The 26,913-nt window shown below is 39.4% G+C and overlaps 1 protein-coding gene across 2 annotated transcripts in view; it reads left to right on the top strand.

The window, feature by feature from the left end:
• Positions 1–26,913, top strand: part of LOC147567887 (uncharacterized) — a 54,492-nt gene continuing 27,579 nt past the window's right edge. Inside the window, exon 1 of one of the 2 annotated variants that reach the window (XM_086654403.1) lies at positions 1–1,109. The gene's annotated coding sequence lies outside the window, so the exon portion shown is untranslated. Of the gene's footprint in view, positions 1,110–23,684; positions 23,834–26,913 lie in introns of those variants that run through there. The other variant, XM_086654404.1, reaches the window with a different exon arrangement.

Below are 26,913 nucleotides of genomic sequence, written 5' to 3'. Positions count from 1 at the left end.
TTGGCCGGAAATTTCTAGGGTTCCCGGCCACTTTCTTGGCCGGAAACCTTAGGGCTTTTGCTCCCCATGTCTTGATCTTGCTTCCCATGTGGTTTGATTTGATTTTGGTTGAAGATTCCTAGAGAGAGAAAGCTAGGGTTAAGCTTTAATGGAGGTTGTGTTCTAAATGGAGAAGATGATGGTGGTCGCTATGGGGAACCCAGAAATTTGCTAAGGGGAGATCGGATGCAACCAAAGGCTCATATTTTCCGACAATCTTAGCCTCGAACCACAACGAAAAAGGGGGATTCTCTCATCATTTCCTTTCCATTTCTTATTCAATCACCATGTTTAGCTAACTTTAGTGTGTCGAATATATGAGATGAAATGTGATGAATTCGTGATTATGTTTAATATGATTTGATGTTTTGATTATAAATTGATGTTCATTTATTTCGATTATCGTTTTGATCGTATTTTCATGTGTCTTGTCAAGCACTTCGCATAGTTAATAGACGAAACGAAGTATTCGATATCGATCGTAGTCTAAGTCATAATTTCATGTGTCTTGTCATGCACTTCACATAGTTAGGCGACTAGACAACACTTTCGTTGACTCAGGATTAACCGATTATGACGTTTGTTTGACCAAGTATGATCTCCGGATATATGTAGTGCTTATAGACATTACATTAGGAGTCGAACATTGATTATACTTTGAAACATTAGATCGGACTACACATAGTCGTAGATTTATCATTATGGATTCCCGGACTTCGACACCTCTCTCGCTTATTTGTTGTCCGAATCGAGTCTTATCGTCTCCCAACTCTTGTCGCCTCCCGACTCTTGTTCCTCCGACACTTCTCTCAAATCTCTCTCTCCCAGTTACATTAGATTATCTAGTTAGCTTTACTAGTTTTCTTGTTTTGTTTCTCATTCAATCCAAAATCCCCCGTTTGGCTGTATTCTTTTCCTTTTTAGTTTAAGTTAGCATTTGATATCTAGACCGGGGGATAAGACCGTTCGACATCCAAACTACCTTCCTATCCTTGGATCGACTCCGGTTTTACCGGTTACTACTTGATACCTCCGCTTGGGTGTGCAACCTTTTCGGGTGCATCAACGATGTAAAGTGCGAATACTCCATATGAGTTTCCCGAAAGAGACATCATCTAGAGAAACATGAGGATTGACATTAAATTTTTTATAAAGTAATGAAACGGATTAGTCCCTTGAATTAGTTAGAGTCCTGTGATGTCCCGTGTTCCGAATCACAGTTTACCAGACAGTTTATAGAAGAAACTCGATCATAGTCCCTCTTAGACAAGTTTCGAGTATATACCCAAGCTAATATTCTCATCACTACAAATCAAGAACAAATGCAGCGGAAAAATCAAATGTAGTTTAAATCTTTTGAAAATATGCTTGGAAAATGTGTAACCCAAAAATACTTTTGGTGAAAGACGACCTGAATTGACATATATGTACAATTTATAGACGAGACTAAATTTTGGCAGAGTCTCCTTTGCAAATTAAACCAATGTAATCTGAAAAATTTATCAAACATTCTTACATTTTCCAATAGACTTCAACATATCAATAACACTAAATTCAAAGTGATAAGGTGCATACCATTTACATGTGTACAATCACAATCAAGTTAGGGAACGATCCTAAGATATTCTAAATGATACTTATATAATATTAACGTGTGATAAAATCGTAAGTTGAAAATATAATAGAAATTATAGCGAGCATACATGATGTTAGCCAACAAAGTAAACTACGCCACTCCGGGTCACCAGTACTTGAAACTGAACCAAAACAAATTAGAATGAGAGAACTTGAAAGTCAGCTCAGTAGGATACCTAGACATCCTACCCACACCACAAACATCAATAGTTTAATATATCCTCAGTTATAAGTTTTACATATATAGAGAGAGATATCAATATGCCCACCAAGCAAGGCAATATAACAAGATAATTCTTCTAGCTTACCAATATCACGACTGAATAGGGCCTCAGTTGGTGTCACCTAGTACTCGGCTAGGAAGAACCTGTAGGACTTTGTTAGTGTGTAGGCAGACGGCGTCTTATCGAATAGTTGACTGATGCAGTGTACACATGGATCCACGTAATACCCGGTAAGAGCTTTCTTTACTCTCCCTTATCATCATCTATCGAGCTAGCTTGTGATCTCAAAATGCATCGAATAATAAATCCCACACAAAAAATGATACGCTTAGAATATGCATGACTTACCCAGACGACTATAAGGGCATCGTCGTGTAGCAGAGCCATATACCCACGGCGATATAACTATCTCATCTTAAAGAACGTCATACTTCTGACCAGATCTGACGCTACCTCGCAACGTAATTCATTAACCAATCAAAAAATACCCAAACATATCTATGAACATATAATAATATTAAATGATCTGAGTGGCTCCCAAAGCTATAAAAACAAAGCCCTCCTAACAGGTAACATCCACCGAAAGAGAAGAGCGTTCTTGCGTATCAAGGTAGGGTATATCCTGTTTAAAGCCAAACTTTTACAAGCTTTCACTTTCAGGGGATTAAGCAATTTCTTATTAAGAAAATTCGGGTAAACACCCTCTTTCATTTCGGTGAAAACGTTGTAAGTATTAATCACAAGTCATAGCAGAATTCAAACCACACAGACTAGTGGCTTAGCAGAATAAATAAACAAACATGACATTGGGCCAGCCCCCTAATCACTCCAAGGGTCGGAATACCCCAACTCCCATCCTCTCTCGGACCTTATTCTGGGTAAACTGAAATGCTCGTAACCAAACGGTTGCCCATGCATCGAGTGCAACTCTTAACTTGAATTCATGGCTAGTCCATAACAGAATAATAAATAAGGAGACCAACCAATATCTGACGTCAAACAATCATTACACGTAACATAACTCAAACAAAAAGATAAGAAACTACGAAAAAAGAAAAGATAAGAAACTACGAAAATAAAGAAAGAAAAACGTCTAAGTTAACAAATAGCACTAAACTAATGAACAAAACAAGCAAACAATATCCAAACTACTAAATCTATCCCCGACAGCGGCGCCAAACACTTGATGGGCCTAAAAGGTTACCCTAAAAGGTCTCCACCCGCAAGTATACGGTCGTTAAGTAATAACCTGGTAAGACCGGGATCGATCCACGAAGATAGGAAGGTGATAAAGATATCAAGAGAGTAAAGTCCACCGGTCTAGGTGTCACTGACTAACTTAGACTAAAAACGGAAAGATAACAATTTGGGTTTTCAGATTGATTTAAGATAAAGAAATAAATAAAACAAACTAAACTAAAGGTAAGAGATTCGGGAAGAGTCGAGCAAGAATAAAGTGAGGATACTTCGATCCACAAAATCGATATTGACTAGTACTAATAATCTATAAGCCTGAAAAGTTAGTTAACTTCACCCATTTACTTGGACTGGTCAACGAACTCTTTATATTACTCAGATTCTAGAACATGAATGACCTAAAATCTGGAAGATGTTATCATTGAAAGCAATAAAACTCATTTATCACATCAAAACATGTTTAACGAGTATCCGAATACAAAAGCTAGCTAGACATGGTGGAACACATAATAAACGAGAAGATAATAAAGAAAGACATAAGTTAAGGTGAAAATCTCCCTATTCCGATGAGGCGCGAGACTAAGATCGACATGAAATATATGTGTTTAAGTGTTGTCGATCTCCCTGTAAAAGAATGCAGGAGTCCCCTTAACAGTGTACAATAGGTGTCCTCTCAGCAGAACTTGACCTCCCCTTAACGACAGTGTTCTTCTTCCCCAAAACAAATCCACCATGAAAGCTTAACCTAGCTTTCTCTCACTAAAAATTCAGCACTAAAGCAAAATCAAATCATATGAGAAGCAAGACAATCATACATGGAGTAAAAGCCCTAAAGTTTCCGGCCAAAATAATGGCCGGAACTAGCCCAAATTGCTCCGGAAAAGTTTTGTTTTCCGGCCAAGAACTTGAAGTTCCAGCCAAGAACTTGAAGTTCCAGCCAAGAAATAGTGCGGTCCCGAGTTGTTGCTTCAACCGAGCAGCTGCTCGTTCTCTTCTCTGTCCCGTACCAGCGTCCCTTAGCAAATCCGAGCTGCTGTTGACGAGCTATTACTCAAAACCGAGCTGTTCTAAAATGGCAGAAAAACCGGAGCTGTTGCAGGCAGTCCCGTGCTGCTGTTGTTGCGAATAGACTGAGCTCCCTTGCTGATGTTCTTTGGAACCCTAGACCGAGCTGCTGAAATCCTACAACAATGGTGGTTTCCTTCTAAATCTCTAAAACTCGGGCTGCTCCTTGCTGTCCCGTGCCGTCAATGGCTGTCCCGAGCTGGTGTCTTGCCGGCTAAAGCCTTGGCCGGCCATGAGTGATGGCCGACCGCCGGCACTCCTTTCTTTTTCTCTGTCACTAAACTTCCCTTCAAAAACCCCAAACCCTAAAAACCTAATGGAGAAGATGATGTCAATCCTAGCTTTTATGATAATCCCTTCATCAGATTTCTTTCTTTCCTCATGGACTCCCAAATACAAACCCTTGACTTGGTAAGACTATCTTTGACTTCGGCATATAAAGAGGGGTGCCCATAAACTTCTCCTTTGGTCTTCTTCCTTGGGCTTTTGGGCCTTGGATATTGGGCTCCATTAAGTAACCAAGGGGTGCCTGCATAATTGTTTCTACTTCTTCTAATTTTTAGAAAATACAAAAATGTCCTTCGGCTTCTTTCCTCCGTAACTTTTCCGTCCCGACTCCGCTTCGACTTCCGTTTTCACCGTCAGACTCACCCTTGACTCCACTTGCCGTCTAACCTCTGATTTTCTCAAAATGACCAAAATACCCCTAGTGCTCTTTCCTTCCGGTCTCTTCCACATGAGATGAAAATGTGATAAATATTTCGTTTTGTTCCGAATGAAGCGTCAAACTCCAAATAAGGTACCTACCAAGAAAAACTTATAAATAATTAGAAATAAAACCCGAAAAGAACTAACTCATCGAAGTTAAGTGATCTAAATGTGGCATTTTAACGCCACATCACACACCCCACGCGGACCCCCTGGTGATAACAGCGTTGGTCGCTAAGTGGAAAATAGGGCGCATTCTAATCGACACCGGAAGTTCCACAGAGATCATAAGCCGGGCGTGCCTCCAGAAACTCCAGGTGAGAGCGTATCACACCGAAACTTATGATCATTATTTAACAGGTTTTGGCGAAGATCGAGTACGAGTTGGGGGAAAAGTTACGTTGCCCATACTTAACGGGGAAGGGGCGACCAGCAGAGCATTGATGCTAGAGTTCGTGATCGTTAACAAGCTACATGCGTACAATATTATCCTAGGAAGGAATTTCTTGAGAGAGTCACGAGCTGTGATCTCACTGAACCACCTAGCCATAAAATTCCCGATCCCAGGATTGAACCTTGTGGGAACAGTAAAGGGAGACCAGGCGGTCGCAAGAGAATGCTATGCTATCTCGGCTCGGCATTGTCGACGACAAGCAGTGGTTCCCATCCTTGCGAACACCGGAAAAGTCAGCGACTTCAATCGCCTCCGTGAACATGTAGGAGTAGCGCCGCCAAGGTCAGTATTGCTCCCCAACCTCACACAGATTATCTATATATATATTATCATTATTTTAGCCGTTAGGCAAGAAAAGTAGCGCTATTAGCTACATATTTTACCTATATATATATTACTATCTTAGCCGTTAGGCAAGAAAAGTAGCGGTACTAGCTACATATTTTACCTATATATATTACTATCTTATCCGTTAGGCAAGAAAAGTAGCGGTACTATCTACATATTTTACCTATATACATATATTATTATCTACGCCATTAGGCAAAAGAAGTAGCATTACTAGCTACATATTTTATCTAACAAAATAAAATATTTTTAATAAAAAGGCTATGAAAGGAGGAGTCCTGGTTAAACTCATCTCGCTCTGAATCGAGCAGGTAGCCCTGACAGCGAAATCAACGACCAGGAGGCCTAGAGGCAGCCTTGGTAGCGAAAGCAACGACCAAGGGCCCTAATTTGAAAACAGCCCTGCTAGCGAAAGCCACGATCAGAGGTCTAAGGAGAAGTCCTAATGAAACTAGTCGAGCTCAAGCCGACGAAACCAGCTCTGGTAGCGAAAGCCAGGACCACGGGTCCAAGGAGAAGTCATAGCTAAACTAGTCGAGCTCAAGCCGACGAAATCAGCTCTGATAGCGAAAGCCACGATCGGAGGTCTAAGGAGAAATCTTAGCTAAACTAGTCACGCTCAAGCCAACGCGACCAGCTTTAGTAGTTCAAGCTACGACCAGAGGTTGAAGCAAAAATGTTAAGACCAAGCTAATAAAACAGCCTTGGGAGCGATAGCCATGATCAGGGGCATAAGTTAGGCTAAAAAATCATTATCATTTACAGAGCCACGCTAATTCGAGTTTTATTTTGCAGAAGGAAATAAATTAGAGCATGATAGGTTAGGTCTAACTCTTCTTAATCTTTTGCGGAAGCGATCATTCAGAGCATGCGTAGTAAGTTTAGGAATGCATTAGTAAGATAGGGTCAGATTAACTATATCAGTGTCTTGTTTATAAGTTCAGACAGCTACAGGATGTAGATCAAAGATGAAAGCAGAAGCAAAAAAGCCATCCCATTACCAAAACCAGAGCAAAATCAAGACATTGTTTGAAGTAGCAGGAAAAAATAAACAAGAAAAACAAAATACGAGTCAAGAGAAATCACGGCTGAGCTTCAGAGGGAAAAGACTCGAGTTGGTCGCCGGAGTTAGGACGAGGGATCGAAAAGGTCGAGCCCTCATCGAAATCATCATCCACCGGAACCACGGAGGTGGCTGCCTCAACATCCCACTCATCGTCACTGAAAGGGAAGTCATCCTTCAAACCCCGATCAACTGTTACGGCATTAACATCATGGCCACTCGATCCTTGTCGATGTGACGCAGAGGAACGGAATCCTTCGGGGAATAGAAGCGACGAGCCGCCTCCCAAGCCACCTGAAAACCCGACTTGTGCTGCTTCCTCTGAATAGCCGAGAATTCATCCCCACATTTAAGAGAAGTTATCGCCTTTTTTCGATTCACCTCAGCCAGCTCGAGGACGTTCCGACGCGAGAGCCTTTGGGAAGATTTATCCTTATCCCTCTGAAGAACCAAAGCTACCTCTTTCTCCTTAAGAGCTTCAAACTGCTTTTCAAAGACAAAAAAATGAGCATCAGACTGAGAGGACTGGAGAGCAACGCTGGCCCGAGTTTGCTCTATCTCCACGAGTCCCTTTCAGCAGAGGCTACCTTCAGATCACTGGCCAACATTTCAGCTTCGACTTTATGAGATAAAGCCTCTTGATCAGCCTTCTAAAGCTGGGCCTCCAGTTTTTCGATTGAGGACATGTAGGACGCAACTTCCATTTCTTGTACCCTTATTGTGTCTTATTTATAGTTTTAAACTTTTCACAAGCATGAACAACTACCACATCTAAAGATATTGGTGAGAAGAAGTTGATGCTAACCACGGATCCAACCTTACTAATATCTAATTGTTGGATGGCGTGCTATTAGGATTTCTTGGAATCTCTAATGGGGGCGGGGGGACATCCTTTACATGGCCATGAATCCTGCAGACATAACAAAAGAACCGAGGAAAAACCAGATAGAAATAAGTTATCTCACCAGAAATACCATCAAGTTCCAATTCCACACCTTTCAAAAGGGGTGCTTTAACATTGAGATTGATCCAAACATTAATAACAATGTATTTTGTAACTCCGAAAACATTTGGGATGGTTTTGATTACAACTCCCTTACTGCTCACTTTGCGTTAGATCTTCCAAATTCTGCAGAGTAAAAGGAATTTTTCCCAAATTAACTTGAAAAAGATCACGCATAATGTTGGAATATGTGTGTATCTAATACAACTATCTAGTGTTCTAAGCGGAATCTCAAACATCTCTATGTTTAACACTAGATTAGCAGGATCATATAGCATGAACTAATCAATGAACTAAAATAGGAAAAATAGCTCTATCGCGTTTTTCCCACGAACCTTTCCAATCGCATGTAAAGATCACGCATAATGTTGGAATATGTGTGTATCTAATACAACTATCTAGTGTTCTAAGTGGAATCTCAAACATCTCTATGTTTAACACTAGATTACCAGGATCATATAGCATGAACTAATCAATGAACTAAAATAGGAAAAATAGCTCTATCGCGTTTTTCCCACGAACCTTTCCAATCGCATGTAAAGATCAAGAGCTCCAATTGTCGCTCCTCTACTTGAGACACCGAGTAGGTTTACTTTATCTCCCTTCCTTTCAGTTTGCTAGAACTTAATAGAAGGTTGGGAAGAACCCTTCTTCTTGACTAGATTGATAGAACGGGAGCTTTTTCTCTACAATCCTCTCTCTCCACTAGCTGTATGTTGAGAGAGAGAGAAAGAGAGAGAGAGAGCTGTATATTTTTCTTTCCTTAGAAAAATCACAAGATTTATGAGCTTTCAAGGTCTATAAGGGGTTTGCACAACTTTGAGACGCTCTCAACTCCTGGAGGGTTCTCCTGCGAATCTAATTCGCTTTATGCGGGAGGATCTTCTATCTCTACCTCTCTTTCCATGTCTATTGGCTCTGAATAGATAGGAACCGCAATTACTGACATTCGTACATTACTGTCAGTTTGTTGCTCAGATCGAATTTCTTCGATATCTAATATTTCTCCCACTTATCTTCTTGAAATAACTCTTATTTCAAGGGAGACACCACCACGAGCAACAACCACCTTGTTCTCTGATTTCTTGTGGAAAAATTCTTTAATATTTCTTTATCCCACAAAGAAAAAGTCTGTTTAATATGTAATATTGGTTCTCGGAAACCATTTACGTTAATTATATATCATTAGACCTTAAGAAAAGACTACTTTGGAACCATTCCTAACTCATACTCTTATGGTGCCTTTTCAATTTTTGACGGAATTTGGTTAGTTAGGATGAACGACCGTGTTTGAGAATATATCACAGAAAGTGTTCGGAAGATTGGCTTATACCCACCATCGATCGACTCATGTCTAACATGTTCGATTACTCCCACTGGACTCATCACCCATATGATGTGTTTGTGGAGCAAGGTGAGAAACTATTTCTCAACTTTTTTGATGGTCATCAAATTCTTGACTCAAATATTTATAATCTCAATCCAATCGAATGACTTACATTCTGTCAAATGGATTCAGGTTATCTCTAGTTAGTGTATTAATAGTTTTTCGTACATCTGTATGTACAAAGACTATTAGTTTACTAGCCATTTCTCACCTTCAAAAAGGTGACTTTGTCAAATGGCCACGTTGAACAAAATTCACATATGTCTTATGATTCCAAAATCATTCAGACTCAGAAGTCCATACTATTGGATCTTCTTTCATGTGTCTTATGTCAATTTGACCAATGACAAAACATGAGTTAACCTCTTTGAATCCTTTGATTATAGCCTATAGTATCATTGTTAATGCTCTTGCTTCTCTAAGAACCTTTTGTTAACTTGGCACTATTTTAAAACATTTGATGTTTCTAGAAGAGGATAATGCTTATTAAGTTCCACCTAGATTATTGTCTAAAACAAGACTTTGATCCCTTTCATCATCCTTAACAACTCTTTGCTTCTGCTCCCTCTTGGATCCTTTCTTCTTTTAGTCAAATAAGTATTTCCCTTGAGCTCCGATTGAGCTGCACATCCGGTCTTTAAACACTTGATGAAGGGAGTCTACAATACTTGCTAGATTAACTAAGTTAACAAAGATACAAGAATTGGAATTCGTAATTCCTTTTCTTTTGTCTTCCAGGTACTCAGGGTAGTTTCCTTTGGTGGCCTAGCCATTGCTTTAGAAACCTTTACGTCGACCCTTCAATCCTTTGAATTATAAGAACTCTTCTTATATTCTTTTGGTTTATGAATCTTAAGAACGTTTCTTAGATTCACTTTTCCTCAATGTTCTTTTCAAGACGACTTTCTTAGAGGTCCCAACCTCTCCATTCACGACATCTAGTGGAACTTTTTCTCAAGTTGTCGAATGGTTGTGTAAGCATCCATATCATTAATCTCCACGTGAGAGAAGAATTTTATGGATGTTCACAAAAGAATTTGTGGATAATCATATCCTAAGTCGTTTGAAGTGGTAGTGAACATTGGGAATGGGATATTCTCGAACGTTTCCTTTATTTCGAATTCGAGAGCGTTTCTCAAATTTTTATCTAATCAATAAAATAACTTTCGTTTAATTCCTTCTGAAGGAATGAACGAAGGTTGGGAAACTATTTTCCAATAGTCATATTTACAATACTTTTAAAAGAAAATTAAAACAAATTCCTAAAACTTATTATCATTGCAAAAACAATTTTTGCCACATTATTCAAAATCGTCCCCGGTTGAATAATGCGATTCCAAAACCCCATTCCTACGAAGTTAACCGTACTTTGGCACTGCCCTTAACTCCGCCCTCCTGGGTGAGTAAACTCTTTACTGATCACACTCCTATGACTCTTGGTTGATGAATAACACTTATGTGTTTAATTCATCCTTTTGCCTCGAAATCCAAAACCCTTTTGCTGACTCGTTGAGAATAACCATTTAGACGCGTAGACCTCTTCATAGATCTACCCGTAATGTCCCGAGGTAAAAGATGGCACCCTGCTTTGGCATGACCCCCCATCGATGAACAAGGGCTCAACAGGTGTCTTAATCTGGGTAGGCATTACTCAAAATTCTTTTTGGGGACTTTTACGTTTTTAGCATGCATGCATTACTGTGAACTCTAACATAATCATACACGACATAAAACGTAAATAAATAAGTAAATGCGCGTGAGAAAATAAATCAAGCAGACTTGATCCTAGTATGGCCCCTAACCTAAAAGATCTAATCTTCTTAGGTTTTTGCTTGTTTCGCCTTTGTTCGCCTGGATCTCCATCCCCGAACCTCCATTGAATTCTCCCACTCGAACCACGATCTCATCCTTTGGCTCTTCAATGGCCTCTATTGGACCCTTAACTCTAATTACAAGACTTAACGATTCGCAGATCGTGTAAACTCGAAATTAAATTAATTAATACATCGGGCACACATTTATGCTTAAAAACAAGAATAGAACACTTCTATGGCCATACTAGAACCCGCATTCACATTCATACATACATAATAATATGACATTCATAAAACACCCAAGTATGTATGAGATTCACTTCCTAAGGTCGAATCTAGGTTTGCTATGTTCTAAAATAGCTATTCGGGAGATACTACCTACATCTTTATGTCAAACATGCCTAGTTTTCGTAAAATTCATACTAATGGCTCATTTTAGTTTTATCCTAAAAGATTTTGAAATCGTTTTTGGAAAAACTCCGTTCTGGGCCTTCGGTTGGTCCGAGTCGCTTTTGGAAAAAATAAATATGGTTAAAATCGGAAGAAGAGAAGTCAAAACCTCTCACTTAAGTCAAGGCCCAAAAAGCCCGAGTCAAACTCTAAAGACTTAAGTCAAACTTGGTCAAGAGACCCTTTGACTAGTCTCGGGAAGACCAAAACTGGTCAAGGTCAAGGCCCGAGTCACGGTCGGACCCGGGTTGGCATGTTCCAGAACGTGCCATGTCCCTCGGGCGGACGCGTCCTGGCCCTAGACCAGACGCATCCCATGCCCACAGACGCGTCCTAGACGCTCTATCTAAGCTTGCACATCTCGGACAGGAAGTCTGAGATGGTCGGGATGCGCCAGACGCGTCTGCTGATGCGACCTCACGCGCTGGGACGCGGATCTCTCGGGATCCCAATCCGAGACAGTCTCGGACTTCCAGTCCGAGAGGGACCGGGACGCGGCCTGGTCAGTCCGGCTCTTGGACAACAGCTTTTCCCTTCCTGTTTTTCTAATCCATCCAACTTTAGCTGTTGTTTTTTATGAAGATTCATCAAAAATAGCAGATTTTGAAACTTATTTTCAAAAACCATTAACTTTTAAAACTTCTTTTTCGAAAACACTTTTGAAAAACTCGAAATTTTAAAGTTATACACATTGAAACCCTTTCAATTTCTACCCGATTACGTCTAAATCTAATTTAAACTAATCAATTTCATGTCTAAATCTATATCTAAACATTAAATTATCTAATCAATCAAGTTCGAATCTAATTAGTCTAGTCAGAGATAGTTTCATGCAACCGGCTCATGATGCCACTGTTGGAATATGTGTGTATCTAATACAACTATCTAGTGTTCTAAGCGGAATCTCAAACATCTCTATGTTTAACACTAGATTACCAGGATCATATAACATGAACTAATCAATGAACTAGAATAGGAAAAATACCTCTATCGCGTTTTTCCCACAAACCTTTCCAATCGCATGTAAAGATCGAGAGCTCCAATTGTCGCTCCTCTACTTGAGACACCGAGTAGGTTGACTTGATCTCCCTTCCTTTCAGTTTGCTAGAACTTAATAGAAGGTTGAGAAGAACTTTCTTCTTGACTAGATTGATAGAACTGGAGCTTTTTCTCTACAATCCTCTCTCTCCACTAGCTGAATATTGAGAGAGAGAGAGAGAGAGAGCTGTATATTTTTCCTTCCTTAGAAAAATCACAAGAAAAATCCACACCTTTTCTGTTCTCTAATGACCTTATATATAGAGAAACCCTAATTAGAATCATATTCAAATTAGGTCTTTCTATTTTCGGGTCACAGAAAAGATAATTACAAAAATTTTGGGTATCCCCTTTCGTGTGGTCGGCCAGGGCAGCCCACTATGGGCTTTACATGGCCGGCCCACTTACCTTGGTCGGCCATCATATGGCCGGCCCAAAAAGCCTTGCTCCGGGCACCTCTTTTAGGCCCGGTTCTTTCGATCTTGTTCCGAATCTCCATTCGAACCTTTTCGACTTATTTAGTTGGATCCAATCCATCTTTAGCCTGTTCTCGTCTAGTCAAGTCTCTCCGATCAAGTTACCACTCTTATGTGTAACCCGTTGTAGGATCCGGTCTATGTTAGCCGTGAATCACCGAAGTGATCTGACGATCGTAGTTGGCTTCTAGCAAAGCGTTACGACCCCTAATTGGACCGGACTGGATGATCTTCACAGTATGGTCATCGTTATCCTAGCTGACAAATTGATCGCATTGCCATCTTGGTCGAAGGACACTCCTTCGGGAGGACATCTCCTTCAGACCGAACAGATATATCCTTCATATAATAGGTTCCAAATCATCTTAAAAGGGGAATGTTCCTTCCCTCGTAACCACAAGAAAATCTGTAACTACCCAAGGGCGTTGCGTGTTAATCGATGGACAAATGAGTTTGTTTCTTGGACAGATTCAGACAATGTTGACACGGTTAATTACTCCAAATATTTCTGTTCTTTGAAAGAGGGGATTAGTATCTCTAAAATTGATTCTTAATGCCCATATCATAATGGAGTATGGACAACATACTCTTGCTAATAACCTTTATGTAAAACTGTAAGTTCTTCTTGTTGAAATTTTTCGTTGAAGACAAACTTAGCCTGCAAAGTCTTGGGGTATATGGAATTGGGTTTCCATCTTCGAGGTCAAGTCTGTGACAGTATTGGGATTGAAATGTTGCTTGAAAGAATTCATAGAATAAAGGCTAATACAGTTATGTGAATTTCAGTTTCTAAAAAGAAATAGTTGAAAACTTGAAAATTATTAATACACCCAATTTGTGTTTTAGGAAGAAGAAACCTGAAAAAGCAAAAAGGGGTCAAGCATGCAGTGGATGCAAAATACAAATGTGATTAAAATCCGTTTAGAAAAGAATTAGAATGAGACAGGTGTCAACGATTTCGTGAAAAAACGCCCAAAATTGCAAAAATCATAATTAACAGATCCCCAAGAACGATTAGGAAGAAAACGAAAGATTTTTTTGTCAGATTTACAAGAGAAGAATAGATTGTTTCTAAAATACAAACAATTGAGCCATTTATATCAGTTAATTACAAGACATCTTTCCTTTCAAATAGCATCGATTAAGCCGACGTTGCTCAACAAACTTCCCACAATGAGAAATTGTAGTTCTTTGTTTTCAAAGGGAAGACTCTCGAGTCTCGAGGAAAGAAACATAGTGGAACTTGAAAGATCAATCAACATCGGCTTCAGAGATATGAACACTCCATACCATGAAGGAAGTATGCTGAAAGCTTTTTCGGAGAAGGTTCCTGCATTTGGTCTCCATCAATGGTGAAAATATGAATCATACATCTTTTTTTATCAATATTATTGTCCGTTGATGCAGCTGGTCTTCCCATTATTTAATGTTGATGGTGGCTTTGTTCGTAGGTTAAGAAGTCAGAGCTCGCCTAATTTTACCCTAACAAGAGCTTTGTTTGTGGAAACGTTATAATAAAACTGATATGGATGGTTTCTTTTTTTGGATTTTAGGGACTCAACTCCTTTAATTAAGGAGAATAAAGCTGGATACTTTTGGTCGTGTGAAAATCATAAGAATAAAGCTGCATACTTCCAAATATGAACTTGAGCTCATTGAAACACCACTCCATGGGAAATACAACATGTTTGTTTGTTTTTTTGTTGAACTGTATATTGCTTATTAAGTAATTAAAACGTTATTACAATACAAGTTAACTAAAAAGTAAGGTACATTATACCAAGTCTTCGTTCTGTTCTTTTTCCTCGCCTATTTCGATAGCTTATCTGCTGGTGAGTTGAATTTCCTATTCGTGTATTTGAATTGCACATTTTCTAGCCTATTTTTGACTTCGTGAATTCATTGTATGTGCATTTTGGATTGCCATTTTACCCCGTGTCTGCTATTCTTTATATTATTGATGATGTTGATGTTGTCACTTTCTATGATGATGTTGTTATATTTATTCGCTTCAGCCCACAGCAGGCCATTGAGGATTGCTATGGCTTCGCTTTCTTCGTTGTTTCTGCTCCTCGTTGTAGATGTATGTGCTTCTATGAATTTAGAAGTAGAATCATGTACTATTAAGCTGATTCCTGTAATAGATTCGACATTTGTAAACGATGCATCTACATTTATTTTCAAGAATGAGGGTTCTGGGGGTTGCCATTTTTCTTGTTGAATTTGATTTATTTTAGTCTGAGGGGATTGGTTTTTCTGGTAAATTTGTATCACGTTTATGATCGTATAAAGTGAGTTAATTTCATGCATAAAGCAGTGATCACACCTAGTTTTCCATATGATCCATAAAATAGTAGCATAGTGTATATTGTTAGCCGTGTTACAATTATGATATGAATTCTCCCAAGAGAAGATCCAATCAGCCACCGAAGTGATATTTTCCGATATGATATTAAAGTAGAACCACACATTTCTCGCAATGGGGTAGTGGAGTAGCGCATGTTCTATTGATTCAATTTCATTGCAGTTAGGATAGTTTAGATTATTATCAATATATTTACCAATTCTTTCTCTCACCGGTAGAGCTTTGGAACATATTTTCCAAATGAAAATTTGTATTCTGGGCACAGTGGGTATAGACCAGATAAAATTCCAGTTAGGGGAATAGGGTAGAGGGGTTTCATACCAATGCATAAGTGTTGATACATAGATTTAACTGTGAAATTGCCCGATTCGGTGAGGGTCCATTTCCTTTGGTCTTCACCTTCATCATTAATCGGGATAGCTTTGATCAGGTTTTTCGTAGTAATATCGAAATTTCCGTTGAGAGCTTCGTCATTCCAGTTGTTGTTCATGATAAGCTGAGAAACAGTAGTAAGATTAGAGTTTTGATTGTCGCAAGGAGGATGGTGCATAGATGGGATCCATTTATCTTTCCATATATTGATCTTTTCTCCGTAATGTACTTCCCAAATGGTAAGTTCTTCAATGTGATTGAGGTGTTTACTAATGGTTTTCCAGTTCCAAGAGTGGTGGGACTTGGCTGGATCAGGATTCTCCGTGTGAGGGAAATATTTGGCTTTTAAGAATTGCACCCACATTGCATTCGGTTCAGATTGGAGTCTCCAGGCTAATTTGCTTAGCATGCCAGTGTTGTCTAGATCGGGACGATGAATACCGAGACCACCCATATATTTAGGGAGGCAAATAGCAGACCAAGATTTGGTGCATATGCCTCTAGACCTGCCCCACCAGAACGACTTTTGGACAGTCGAAATGCTTTTACTTATGCCTTTCGGGATGACAAAGCATTGCATTTGGTATCGGGGTACGGCCGCAGCTATTGCCGAAATGACAACAGTGCGCCCTGCTTGAGAAAGGAATGAGTGATTCCATTTCTCCAGTTTTCTCTTTATCTGATGGATGATATCATTGAAGACCTTCTTCTTATGTGCCCCAATGAACAACTGAGCTCCGAGGTACTTATCTGACGTGGCCGCATATTTGACTTTAAAGGTGCGCATGATGAGCCGCTTGAATTGCGGGTGGGAGTTCTTCGAATAGAAAATGTTGGACTTATTGTAGTTGATCATTTGACCTGAGGCTTCACAGAAGATGTTGAGGATGGATTTGAGGATGTGGATGTTATCGAGGGGGTTTCTACCAAAAATGATGCAATCGTCCGCGAAGAGGAGGTGTGAAATCACAAGGTTGGGGTTGTTGGTGGGGAAGCCTTTGAAATTACCCGTGTCATTATCCGCAGCGATAAGACGACTCAAACCTTCCATGGCTATGGTAAATAGAAAAAGGGATAGAGGATCTCCCTGCCGAATACCTCTAGAAGGATAGAAAGTGGGCCCCGGGCGACCGTTAACCAGCACAGCCATGGAAGAGGTGGAGATGCAGTTGTGTATCATCTTAATCCAGTGTTCAGAGTAACCTAATTTAGCCAAGATATCAGTCAGGAAATTCCACTCAATCCGATGAAACGCTTTCGACATATCTAATTTAAGACCAAAATAACCCGTAGCTCCTCTCATTTTCCTGAGCGAGTGAATGATCTCCTGCCCGATGATAATGTTATCTGAAATTTGTCTTCCTGGAATATAGGCAGCTTGGAAAGGAGTAATGATAGAGGTTAAAGTGTGCTTAAGTTTATCAACCAGGATTTTAGTAATAATTTTGTAAGTAGTATTAAGGAGGCTGATAGGTCTATAATCTGCTGGGGTTTGAGGGGAGGCCGTTTTCGGGATGAGACAAATGTGAGTGTGGTTGGCTTCAGGGGGCAATTCAGCCGACTGGAAAAAGTTATGAACTAGCTAGTTATCAGGATTGGCAATAAGCTCCTGATTCTGAGAAGGAGTAATGGAGTTATGAAAGAGATTGAGGATTTTAGGGCCTGGGCTAGTCTTGGCCGATGTACTGATATTGAGGAGGTGAGAAGTGAAGGTGCAGTGGATGTTACTAATGCCCTCTTGTCAGTCACCATTGTTATCCTTGATCGCCATAATCTTGTTAGTGCGGTTACGCTGAATGGCCTGAGAGTGAAAGTATTTGGTGTTTTTGTCTCCTAAACAGATAAAATTATTCCTAGATTTTTCCTTCCATAAGCTCTCCTGATACCTGTACCAATCTTCCAGTTGATTGTTTAGACGACTGATCTCCTCTTTATTACTGCTATTCTGTAAGGAATTCGTGATTCTATTAATATTGAGCTCTATATTGCCAAAAACGTTCTTGTTCCACTTGGTGAGGTGCTTGCTCAACTTCTTCAGGTCTACTTGTATGTTGTGATTACTGGTTCATTTCCCCGCAATGAAGTCATGACAATCGGGGTGCGACATCCAGGTACGGAGGAATTTGAACGGTTTCGGCTTCATGTTATTGTTGTTGATATCCGTGAGAAGAATGGGAAGGTGGTCTGAGCCAACTGCATCAAGGTGATTGATGCCGGATAATTGATGAATCTTCAGCCAAGAGAGGTTAGAAAGGGCTCTGTCAAGTCTCTCTTAAATGAGATTTTCCCCGAACTGCTTGTTGCTCCAAGTGTAAGGATTACTCTGGTAACCCATGTCCATAAGCTCAAGCTGGTTGATGTGGGAGAGAATCTTAGGGATTTGAGAGTTCGAAGTTATAGAATCACCAACTTTCTCCTGACTATCAAGGATACTGTTGAGGTCACCTATGACAATCCAAGGGGTGTTATTGTCCACCTTAAGGGTTTCTAGCGTTTTCCAAGGTTTAAGTTTATTTTTATGATAAGGGCAACCGTAGAACCCAGTCACTATATTATGGGAGTTGCTGTGCGTGTTATTAATTTCAGCGTGAATGATATTGTTGTCCGAGTATAAGATACTGGTATCAAGATGGTGTTTCTAATACAAGGCCAAACCTCCTGCTTTGTTACTAGGTTCCACGAAGTAACTAGCGTAATGTTTGTTAATTTTAAGTTGTTTGTTAATATTATTCGATTTGTTTTTCGTTTCAGATAAGAAAATAATGTCTGGGTTGTTTTTGTTAATGAGTTTCATAAGGTGCTTCCTGGTGATGTAAGAGGAGATTCCTCTCACATTCCAACTCAGGATGGATGGGCCTGGGGTGCTAGTATTGGGGTTCATATCTAACTGTCTAATTAAAAGGCACCCTTGCGAAGGGCAATAAAGGAAAAGGATTGCCCTCAAAAGGAATAGGGGTGCCCTTGGAGGGCCTGAAGTGAGAGTAAGCCTCAGGTCAATCACTCTATAGGTACTCCTCCTCTTCCAATACAGACCGCGCCCAAAAGAAACCGGATAAAGCTCAAATCCAGGTCACCAACAAAGACAGAAAGGGAGGATAAAAACAAAAGCCGAAGTCTGGGACAGAGTAATCTATGAGATGGAATTAAGATGAAAGCAAAAATCACTAATAATACAAGAAGGAAATTCAATAGAAATGCAAACATAAGCATAAACTATCTAAGAAGCAGTTGACCTTAAACACAGTACCTGTTACTATATTATCTAAAATAGGAATATAGAAATTAACAAAGCAGGAAACTAAAAAATAAGGAGGGGATTAATATAAAGATTATAATTAAAATAAAAGTTAATATAAAACCAAACCTATATAATCTAAGAAATACATATAAATATAAATATAAATATAAATATTCTTATGTGTTTACTTTTTTCTTTTTTTACTAGAAATAGAAAACCTAAGAAACTATATCAGAGAAATGGACTCTCAAACAGTTAAGCCACCAAAACTAGACTAATACCTGAACTAATTCATACCAAACAACTATCAACACAACACATCAAAGACAAAGATAGCTGATATATAACATATGCTCCATAACTTAAGGCCGCAGAGATAAAGAAAAACTTTGTAACAACGCCAATGAAACCTAGATATGCCTATAAGAAGGAACCAGATATGCAAAGAGGTAGGCTAGAAAACCAGAAAGTAAACTAGCAGTTAAAATAAAAATATAAATCAAAGAGAGGATTAGGATATTAGACTACCCTGATAGATGAGATATGTCCTTGAACTTAGGGTTTCCTAGCTAATCTTCCATCTTGCTCTCAACTGAAGAAGCTTAACTATTAGTAACTTGGGAAAATAGAAAGTGCTTAAAACCTAATTTCAAGAAGGATTGGTGTTGAGTCTTTTTGGAGTAAAAGGCTAATAGCATATCATATGGTGAGACTCAAGAGAACCAGATGAAAGCTAGGGTAAATCATAATGGCTGGGTTGCTACTACCATGCAACAGGACAAAGATAAAGCCTAGGGTATATGAAATGTTTACTCTCATGCAAGAAGGGAGTCAACAGAGGCCAATAAGATATTAATATTGTCTAAAAAGAAAATAATACTAAGAATTAACATAAAAGGTAGAGAGAATCAAAGTGTTAGGTTACTTCCCTGAATGGATTGATCATGTTGAGATTCAGGTCTGTCGACCATACCCTTGCTTTCCTGCTTGATTCAACCTACCTCACAACTCTCTCGAATCCATGTATTGTCAGCGATGGTGACTAGAATTTACCCCCAAATCTGAGCGAAATATTCCCCTTGATTAATACTCACTAAACTTAGGCTGGGTTGTATTTAAAATCAGAGAGGAACCAAGCAATTGGTGTTGATAGATCAAGAGCTCGATTTAAGATATTGGTTGAAAAGGAAAGGAGAAATTCGCCCTATACGAGAGTCTTTCCCCACCTAATACTTTAGGTTTAGTTCTTGTTACAGAAACTAAAATCAGTGGTTATTTGATTGTGGATTGAAGATTGGTGATCACTGTAATAGATTTTTGGGTGGATGGAGATTGGAAATTAGGGTTTCGGTAGAAAGGAAAGAGGGGAAAAAATCGCCCTTGATAACGTCACTGCGGACATTCTCTCCTCAAAAAACCACTCGCCCATGTATTTATTAGCTTTTCATAATACATCATGTTTGTTGTAGTTACACTTGTTTAATTTTGTCCTGATGTGTATAAATAAAGAATATTCTATATAATAAGGGAGGAGGGTATCTTTCCCCCTCCTCCCAATGGCCCAGATTTATCCTCACAAATTATATCAAGTGGTTGAGGTTGAGACTTTAGGGTATGGAGGGTTCAGATTTATAGTGAAAATCATTCAAGGGTTGAGATTACAAAGAAAGTCAAAACAGAATCTTTCCAGAGATGCCCTATTTTGAATACCCTTCCCGCTCCTTTTCCATTTTAACCCACGGTCTCAGACAACTCTCTCTGCCTTTCCCTTTCATCTCACGCCCTTTTCCATTTCATCTCCCACCCTTTTCCATCAGCACCACCGGGAGGTACTACTTCTTTCTCTCTGTTGATCAGTGTATGTCCTTACCAAGAATTTATCTAGGGTTTCATCTCTCTACCTGTTCATTTTTATTAGATTTCAGTGGATTCACACAACCCCAAGGGTAGTCTCTCTGTCTCTGTCTTTCTACTATCTTCTATCTTATTGTTAGGACTTGAGGGATTTTTCTTCTACTATCAAGTTAGTAGTTGTTATGGTTTTATCAAGAAAAGGTTCAACTAAAGCCATATAAAGTCTCTTAGGTTAGTAATTTTTTCTCTTTAATCTGATTGAATCTGTATTTTGAATGTTTTCTTTTTTGGGTTTGAACCATCTGTTGGGTTATGAGGTAAGCTATGATTTCTGTTGGACGGTACAATTTTGAGATGATTTTCTGTCATCCTTCTTACGGGGTTTTTTTGTCACCGTTGAAATGCAGTTTTAGTTCTGCACTTCAAGTGTTTGACGAATTGTCCAATAAGTTTTCTCATCAATTTGCCTCATCTCTACTTTTAGGTAAGTTCACCGAATGTTAACAAGGTTTGTGAATGAATGTTCTTAACCATTGATTGTTTGTTTGATCCTTTATGTAATATCGGGATTGGGAGGGAGATGAAAATTAATTACCTAAGCATAACTGATTTTGTAATGGTAAAAGTTTATGTTCATGTTTTATGTAATCTTTTTTGGTTTATATGTAAGAGGGTGAATCCATCTTTAGCTCAATTCAACATGGACAAACTACTTACTCATAGAGTTAAGGAATATTTTGGTGCCACAATTTGTAACAAGGTTGTAGACAAGATTGTTGGAGCTACTTTGCCTTCATTTTTTCCCAAGCTGATTTGAAATAGCTTCTTGGAGCAAACATAGCTTATTTTTTCCCAAGGTGAATCCATCCTATCATGTACGTGTGAGACATTTTTTGAGTAAGCGTTGTATTCTCTTGCTCTCTCCCTTTCTCTTATTATGTTTCTTTTTGAGAAGTTTCCAATAAGCATTGTACTCAAAATAACTAAGCATTGTACTCAAAGTAACTAAGCATTGATATCAAGGACATCCCAAGTAACACCTTTTTCTTTCCAATTTCAGGATATTTGCATAACATAAACCGAAATCGATGCTTTCACAACACATTGTATGGCAACGAGAATACCGATAACCATCAATGGTTACGAGTTCAATACATTGAAGAAGCAGATATGTGTAAACGCTAACCGTCTGGAGAGAAACTCAAGGTGAACTGATGTGGCGTTAAAATGCCACATTTGGATCACTTAACTTGGATGAGTTAGTTCGTTTCGGGTTTTATTTCTAATAATTTATGTATTTTTCTTGTTAGGAAGCTTATTTGGAGTTTGGCATTACATTCGGAATAAAACGAAGCAATTCGTCACATTTTCGTCTCATGTGGAAGAGATCGGAAGGAGAGGGAACCAGGGGTATTTTGGTCATTTTGTGAAATTCATAAGTTAGATGGAAAGTGGAGTCTATTGTGAACCCAACGGCGAAGACGGAAGTCTGATCGGAGTTCGGACGGAGAAGTTGTGAAACAAAGAAGCCGGGGAAGTTATTTGGAGACTAATGATGAAGGCAACCCCTGAGTTTTACATAAAGCCAAACAAGCCCAAGTTCAAGAAGCAACTCAAAGAAGAGAAAACCAATTAGAGGAATTTTATGGGCGCCATTTCAAGTGAAGACTATTATGAATCAAATATTTTAGAAGCACCACCTATGTGGGCCTAATTTGAGAGGATTAAAACAAGTCTGATTGGAAAAATGGGGGTTCTTCTTCAATTAGTTTTCTAGGGTTTAGGAGAAAAGGGTAGAGAGAGAGGGAGAAGAGAAGCCGCCGGCCAAAGCTTGGTCGGCCGGGAAAACAGCAACATCTAGTGTTCAGACGAACATCTCGGCTTCCACACGCTGAAACTCGGTTCCGGTCAGGATTTCTTCATCAGCTCGGCTGCGTCTCCGACAAGCAGCAGCTCGGGTAAGTCAAGAGGCAGCAAGAATCACTCGGGAAAAACAGCAACTCGGGATCAAGGTTGTTACTCAGGTTTGGTCTTCAAGACAGCAGCTCGGGTTACTTTCCATTGGAGCTGCTCGGGAGTTGCTCGGGACGGCAACACTAGCTCGGGACTTATGGCCGGATTTTAGTAGCAGCTCGGGACAACACCTTTTTGTGCCGGAAAAACCAGAGTTTGCCGGAGATATTTGGTGTAGTTTCGGCCACTTTATTGGTCGGAAATATTAGGGTTCTTACTTGTCTCATCTTTGGTTTGCCTCCCATATGATTTGATTTTGCTTTAGTGCTGAATTTTTAGTGAGAGAAAGCTAGGTTAAGCTCTCATGGTGATTTAGTTTTGAGGAAGAAGATGATATTGACTAATAAGGGGAGGTCAAGTTCTGCTGACAGGACACCTATTATACACTGTTAAGGGGACCCCTGCATTCTGTTACAGGGAGATCGACAGCACTTGAACACTTATATTTCCCGTCGATCTTAGTCTCGCGCCTCATCGGAATAGGGAGATTCTCACCTTAACTCATGTCTTTCTTTATTTTCTTCCCATTTATTATTTGTATCGCCATGTCTAGCTAACTTTTGTATTCGGATACTCGTGATACATGTTTTGATGTGACAAATGAGTTTTAATGATGAAATCTTCCGGGTTTTTAGACCGTTCATGGACTAGAATCTGAGTTATACAAAGAGTTCGTTGACCAATCCAAGTAAATGGGTGAAGTTAACTAACTTTTCGTGCTTATTGATAATTAGTAATAGTCACTATCGATTTTGTGGATCGAAGTATCCTCACTTTATCCTTGCTCGACCATTTTTCCCGAATCTTTCTCACCTCTCACTTTTAGATTAGGTCGTTTTATTTGTTTATTTATCTTAAATCAATCTGAAAACCCAACTTATTATCTTTTCGTTTTTAGTCTGAGTTAGTGACTGACACTTAAACCGGTGGGCTAGACTTTCTCGATATTCGTATTACCTTTATATCTTCGTGGATCGATCCCGGTCTTACCGGGTTATTACTTGACGCCCGTATACTTGCGGGCGGAGACCTTTTAGGGTAACCTTTTATGCCCATCAAGTTTTTGGCGCCGCTGCCGGGGATAGGTTTAGTAGTTTGGATATTGTTTGTTTTGTTCATTAGTTCAGTGTTATTTGTTAACTTAGACGTTTTTGTTTATTTTCGTAGTTTCTGACTCTTTCTTGTTTTCAGGAACTACTTTAAGAAAAAAAAAAGCCAAAAAGGAGAAATAGGAGCGAAGGAAAAGAAAGAAATCGAAGGAAAAACGAAACGAGAGGAGCATCCGCTAGTATCGTATTCTATCTCTTTCTTTCTTACTTGTGTGTGATTGGTTGGATAAGTTTTGATTTGCCTTGATAGCTTGTTTGTTAGTTCCTTGAGCATTGTGAGATCATGGCACGTTATTCTAACGGTTGGCCATTCCATGTTGATGATGACCTTGATCTGAGGAGTTCCATCACTACCCGACCTGGTATGACCTTTGGGGAATACCAGCAGATGAGTAGAAACGAGTCTGACCGACCTGGTATGACATTTGGGGATTATCAACGAATGTCTAGAAACGGTCCGATTAGTGAGTGGAGTAGACCAGAACCTGATCGATCTCGTATGATATTAGGAGAATACCGACAAATGTATAGAGATGGTCAAATTAGTGATGGATATGGTCTGACACCGAATATGTATGAGAGACCTTATAGTCCACACTATTTAGAGACCAATGATTTTAGAGGCAGGTATGATCCTACTATGTACGATGAGAGTTATGATCAAGAGTCTTCATTGAATTACACTTGTGAACCTTATTATGAAGAGACTCTTGAAGATAGATCCCGATCAGAGTCTGAGAATCGTCTTATTGAGATGATCTCACAATTTGTAGAGGCAGATACTCAAATGAGGCAAGAAGTACATCAGACAATTGAGTTATTGACTCAATAGGTAAAGATGCTTAAGTCACAGTTATTCGTCGACGAGGAAGGGGTTTTACCAACCCAAACTCAAGAGGGTACTAGGTACGATGACGAGGGTAATACGTCTAACCCTAGTACTAAGTTAAATGTCGATGAATTTACTGATAGTACCTTAGAGCCTGAACGGTCTGATGACCTTGTTGTCTTGTTTCCTCCACCAGTGTCGTCTCACCATGATAGGACTACATTAGACGTTGATGTACAGGGTGATGGCTCTACGAGCAAGTTTGAGGATGACACGATTATGAACTATCCGATTTTTGACACTTGTAAGGAGTCAGTCTTAGATGCAATGCTAGGAAGGCCTGATATTATAACTGACTGCGAGGCTCCAGATGTCTTTGAGGATATTGATGACGTAGTAGTTAGAGACATGTTGGATAGTTTGTCAGACTATTTACCTAAGGAAACCATGGACCTTGACTTGGTCCCCGAGCATACTGCCTTACCCTTAGAGTCTAGTTTGACTTTCCGCATGATCTCAAACTCGGTTGTTGATCCCTTTTGGGACATTTCAGACGTCTTTCCAAAGGCGTCTATGGACATAGTGGATATTTTGTCCACTAAGCTTCCAGATGATTTTTTGCCTTCGACTGATATTTTGACTCTTCACATGTATGTCGATCCTTTTGATGATTTCTTTGTTGTCGTTCCTTCTATTTATACCTACTTAGTGGACTGTGCACCCACTAAGTTTGGGGATGGCTTGTTTTCTTCTATCGTCTCATGTGCACTTCGTATTCTTTATCTTTTTGTGAGACGATTAGCACCGGCACATAGCTTTCTTTGGGTTGACCCCCAAAATTTCCGTCTCTTATTGTATGATCTTTGACTGATTGAGATGGGTCTTGATGTTTGTGGGTATCATCTCTGGAAACCCTCCACGAGACAGAACTCGTGCTCTTGTGAAAGCAAGAGAATCAACGGCTAATTGCATAGCTCAATGCAATCGTGTTTACCCGCGTTAGTGGTCATTTTTATGGTCATGATCTTATGCGCTTCATTCTAATATTGCTTGTTGATCATAGGAGCATTCTTACTTGTTTTGCTTCTGAGGCATGGTTTGTTCCAAGTTTGGGGATGACGACGAGCTCGACATCAACTTGGAACCTGTTCATACACGAGTCTCGGTAGTAGTATCTCTTATCTCCTCCGGCTATGGTAATATCTTTCCATTCTTCTCTTTAAATTAATATGTCTTATCTTTTGGTGAGTATATGGTTGAAACATTGAGGACAATGTTAGTTTTAAGTTTGGGGATGGGGTATGACTTTCAGCCATGACCATGGGGTTTCAAAAGACAAGAGGGTTCAATAATTCGACCAAATTTGAAAATTTTTGGGTAGATTTGATATGACTTTAGTGGTATGCTTAAGTATGTTGATGCATGTGTTTCAGTTTTGACGAATGTTATGCATGTTCTTAGTCTTTTTCATGAATGTCGAGTCCTTTAGCGTTTGTTGTCTGATCATGTGAGTAGCATCCTAAGGAAGAAGAAACATTTCTGAGGGACCTATACTAGTCATTAGTGGAGACTTAAACCCATGTGAGATATCTGAGCCTTTATATTGTTTTCGAGTGTACTCTTCTGCGCTAACTCTGAGTAGAATGAAGAGCTACTCAACCTCGTAACTTTTAAAAGAGCTTAGACGATCTCATGAGCTCAACTTTCTTAGCCACTAGGAGTGACATCAGGATAGCGACCTTACTCTTGTAGTCCAGGAAACCCGATAATAGTGTCAACTTTAGGGAAACGGATACTCCACCATTTGTTCATCATCTTACTCCCGAGAATGAAGGCATGATAGTTATAGAAAGAAGAATGTGAAAGCAAAGTGCGAAAGAAGAAAAAGTTGTTTGTTGAGAATACTAGTGTTAGTATTTGTTTGTTATAAAAAAAAAGTGAAAAAAAAGAAAAAAAAAAAAAAAAAGAAAAAAAGAGTTTATGTGTTATTTTATGCTTTTGATGGGTAAGTGTTGTGGGAAATAAAGTGTTCAAAGCAAAAAGCTAAGTTTAGTAGTTGTTTGAGCGTTCTTTTTATTGAAGACGTCGATATTCTCGGGATTTCACTACTTTCATCTCATTACTTGTATCCGTTGACCTTTTGGAAACACTGTTAGAGGGTGGAGTGGGTGAGAAGGGTGAGTGAGCTTCCCCATTCCATTTTAGTGGTTATTTCCATTCTTTAGAGATCAT

Source organism: Eschscholzia californica, unplaced genomic scaffold (assembly GCF_041429995.1).
Source record: "Eschscholzia californica isolate CP2 unplaced genomic scaffold, dmEscCali1.0.p SCAF_1, whole genome shotgun sequence".
NCBI lineage: Eukaryota > Viridiplantae > Streptophyta > Magnoliopsida > Ranunculales > Papaveraceae > Eschscholzia > Eschscholzia californica.
Note: the sequence above shows the minus strand (reverse complement) of the source record. Positions and strands in the feature narration are given on the sequence as shown.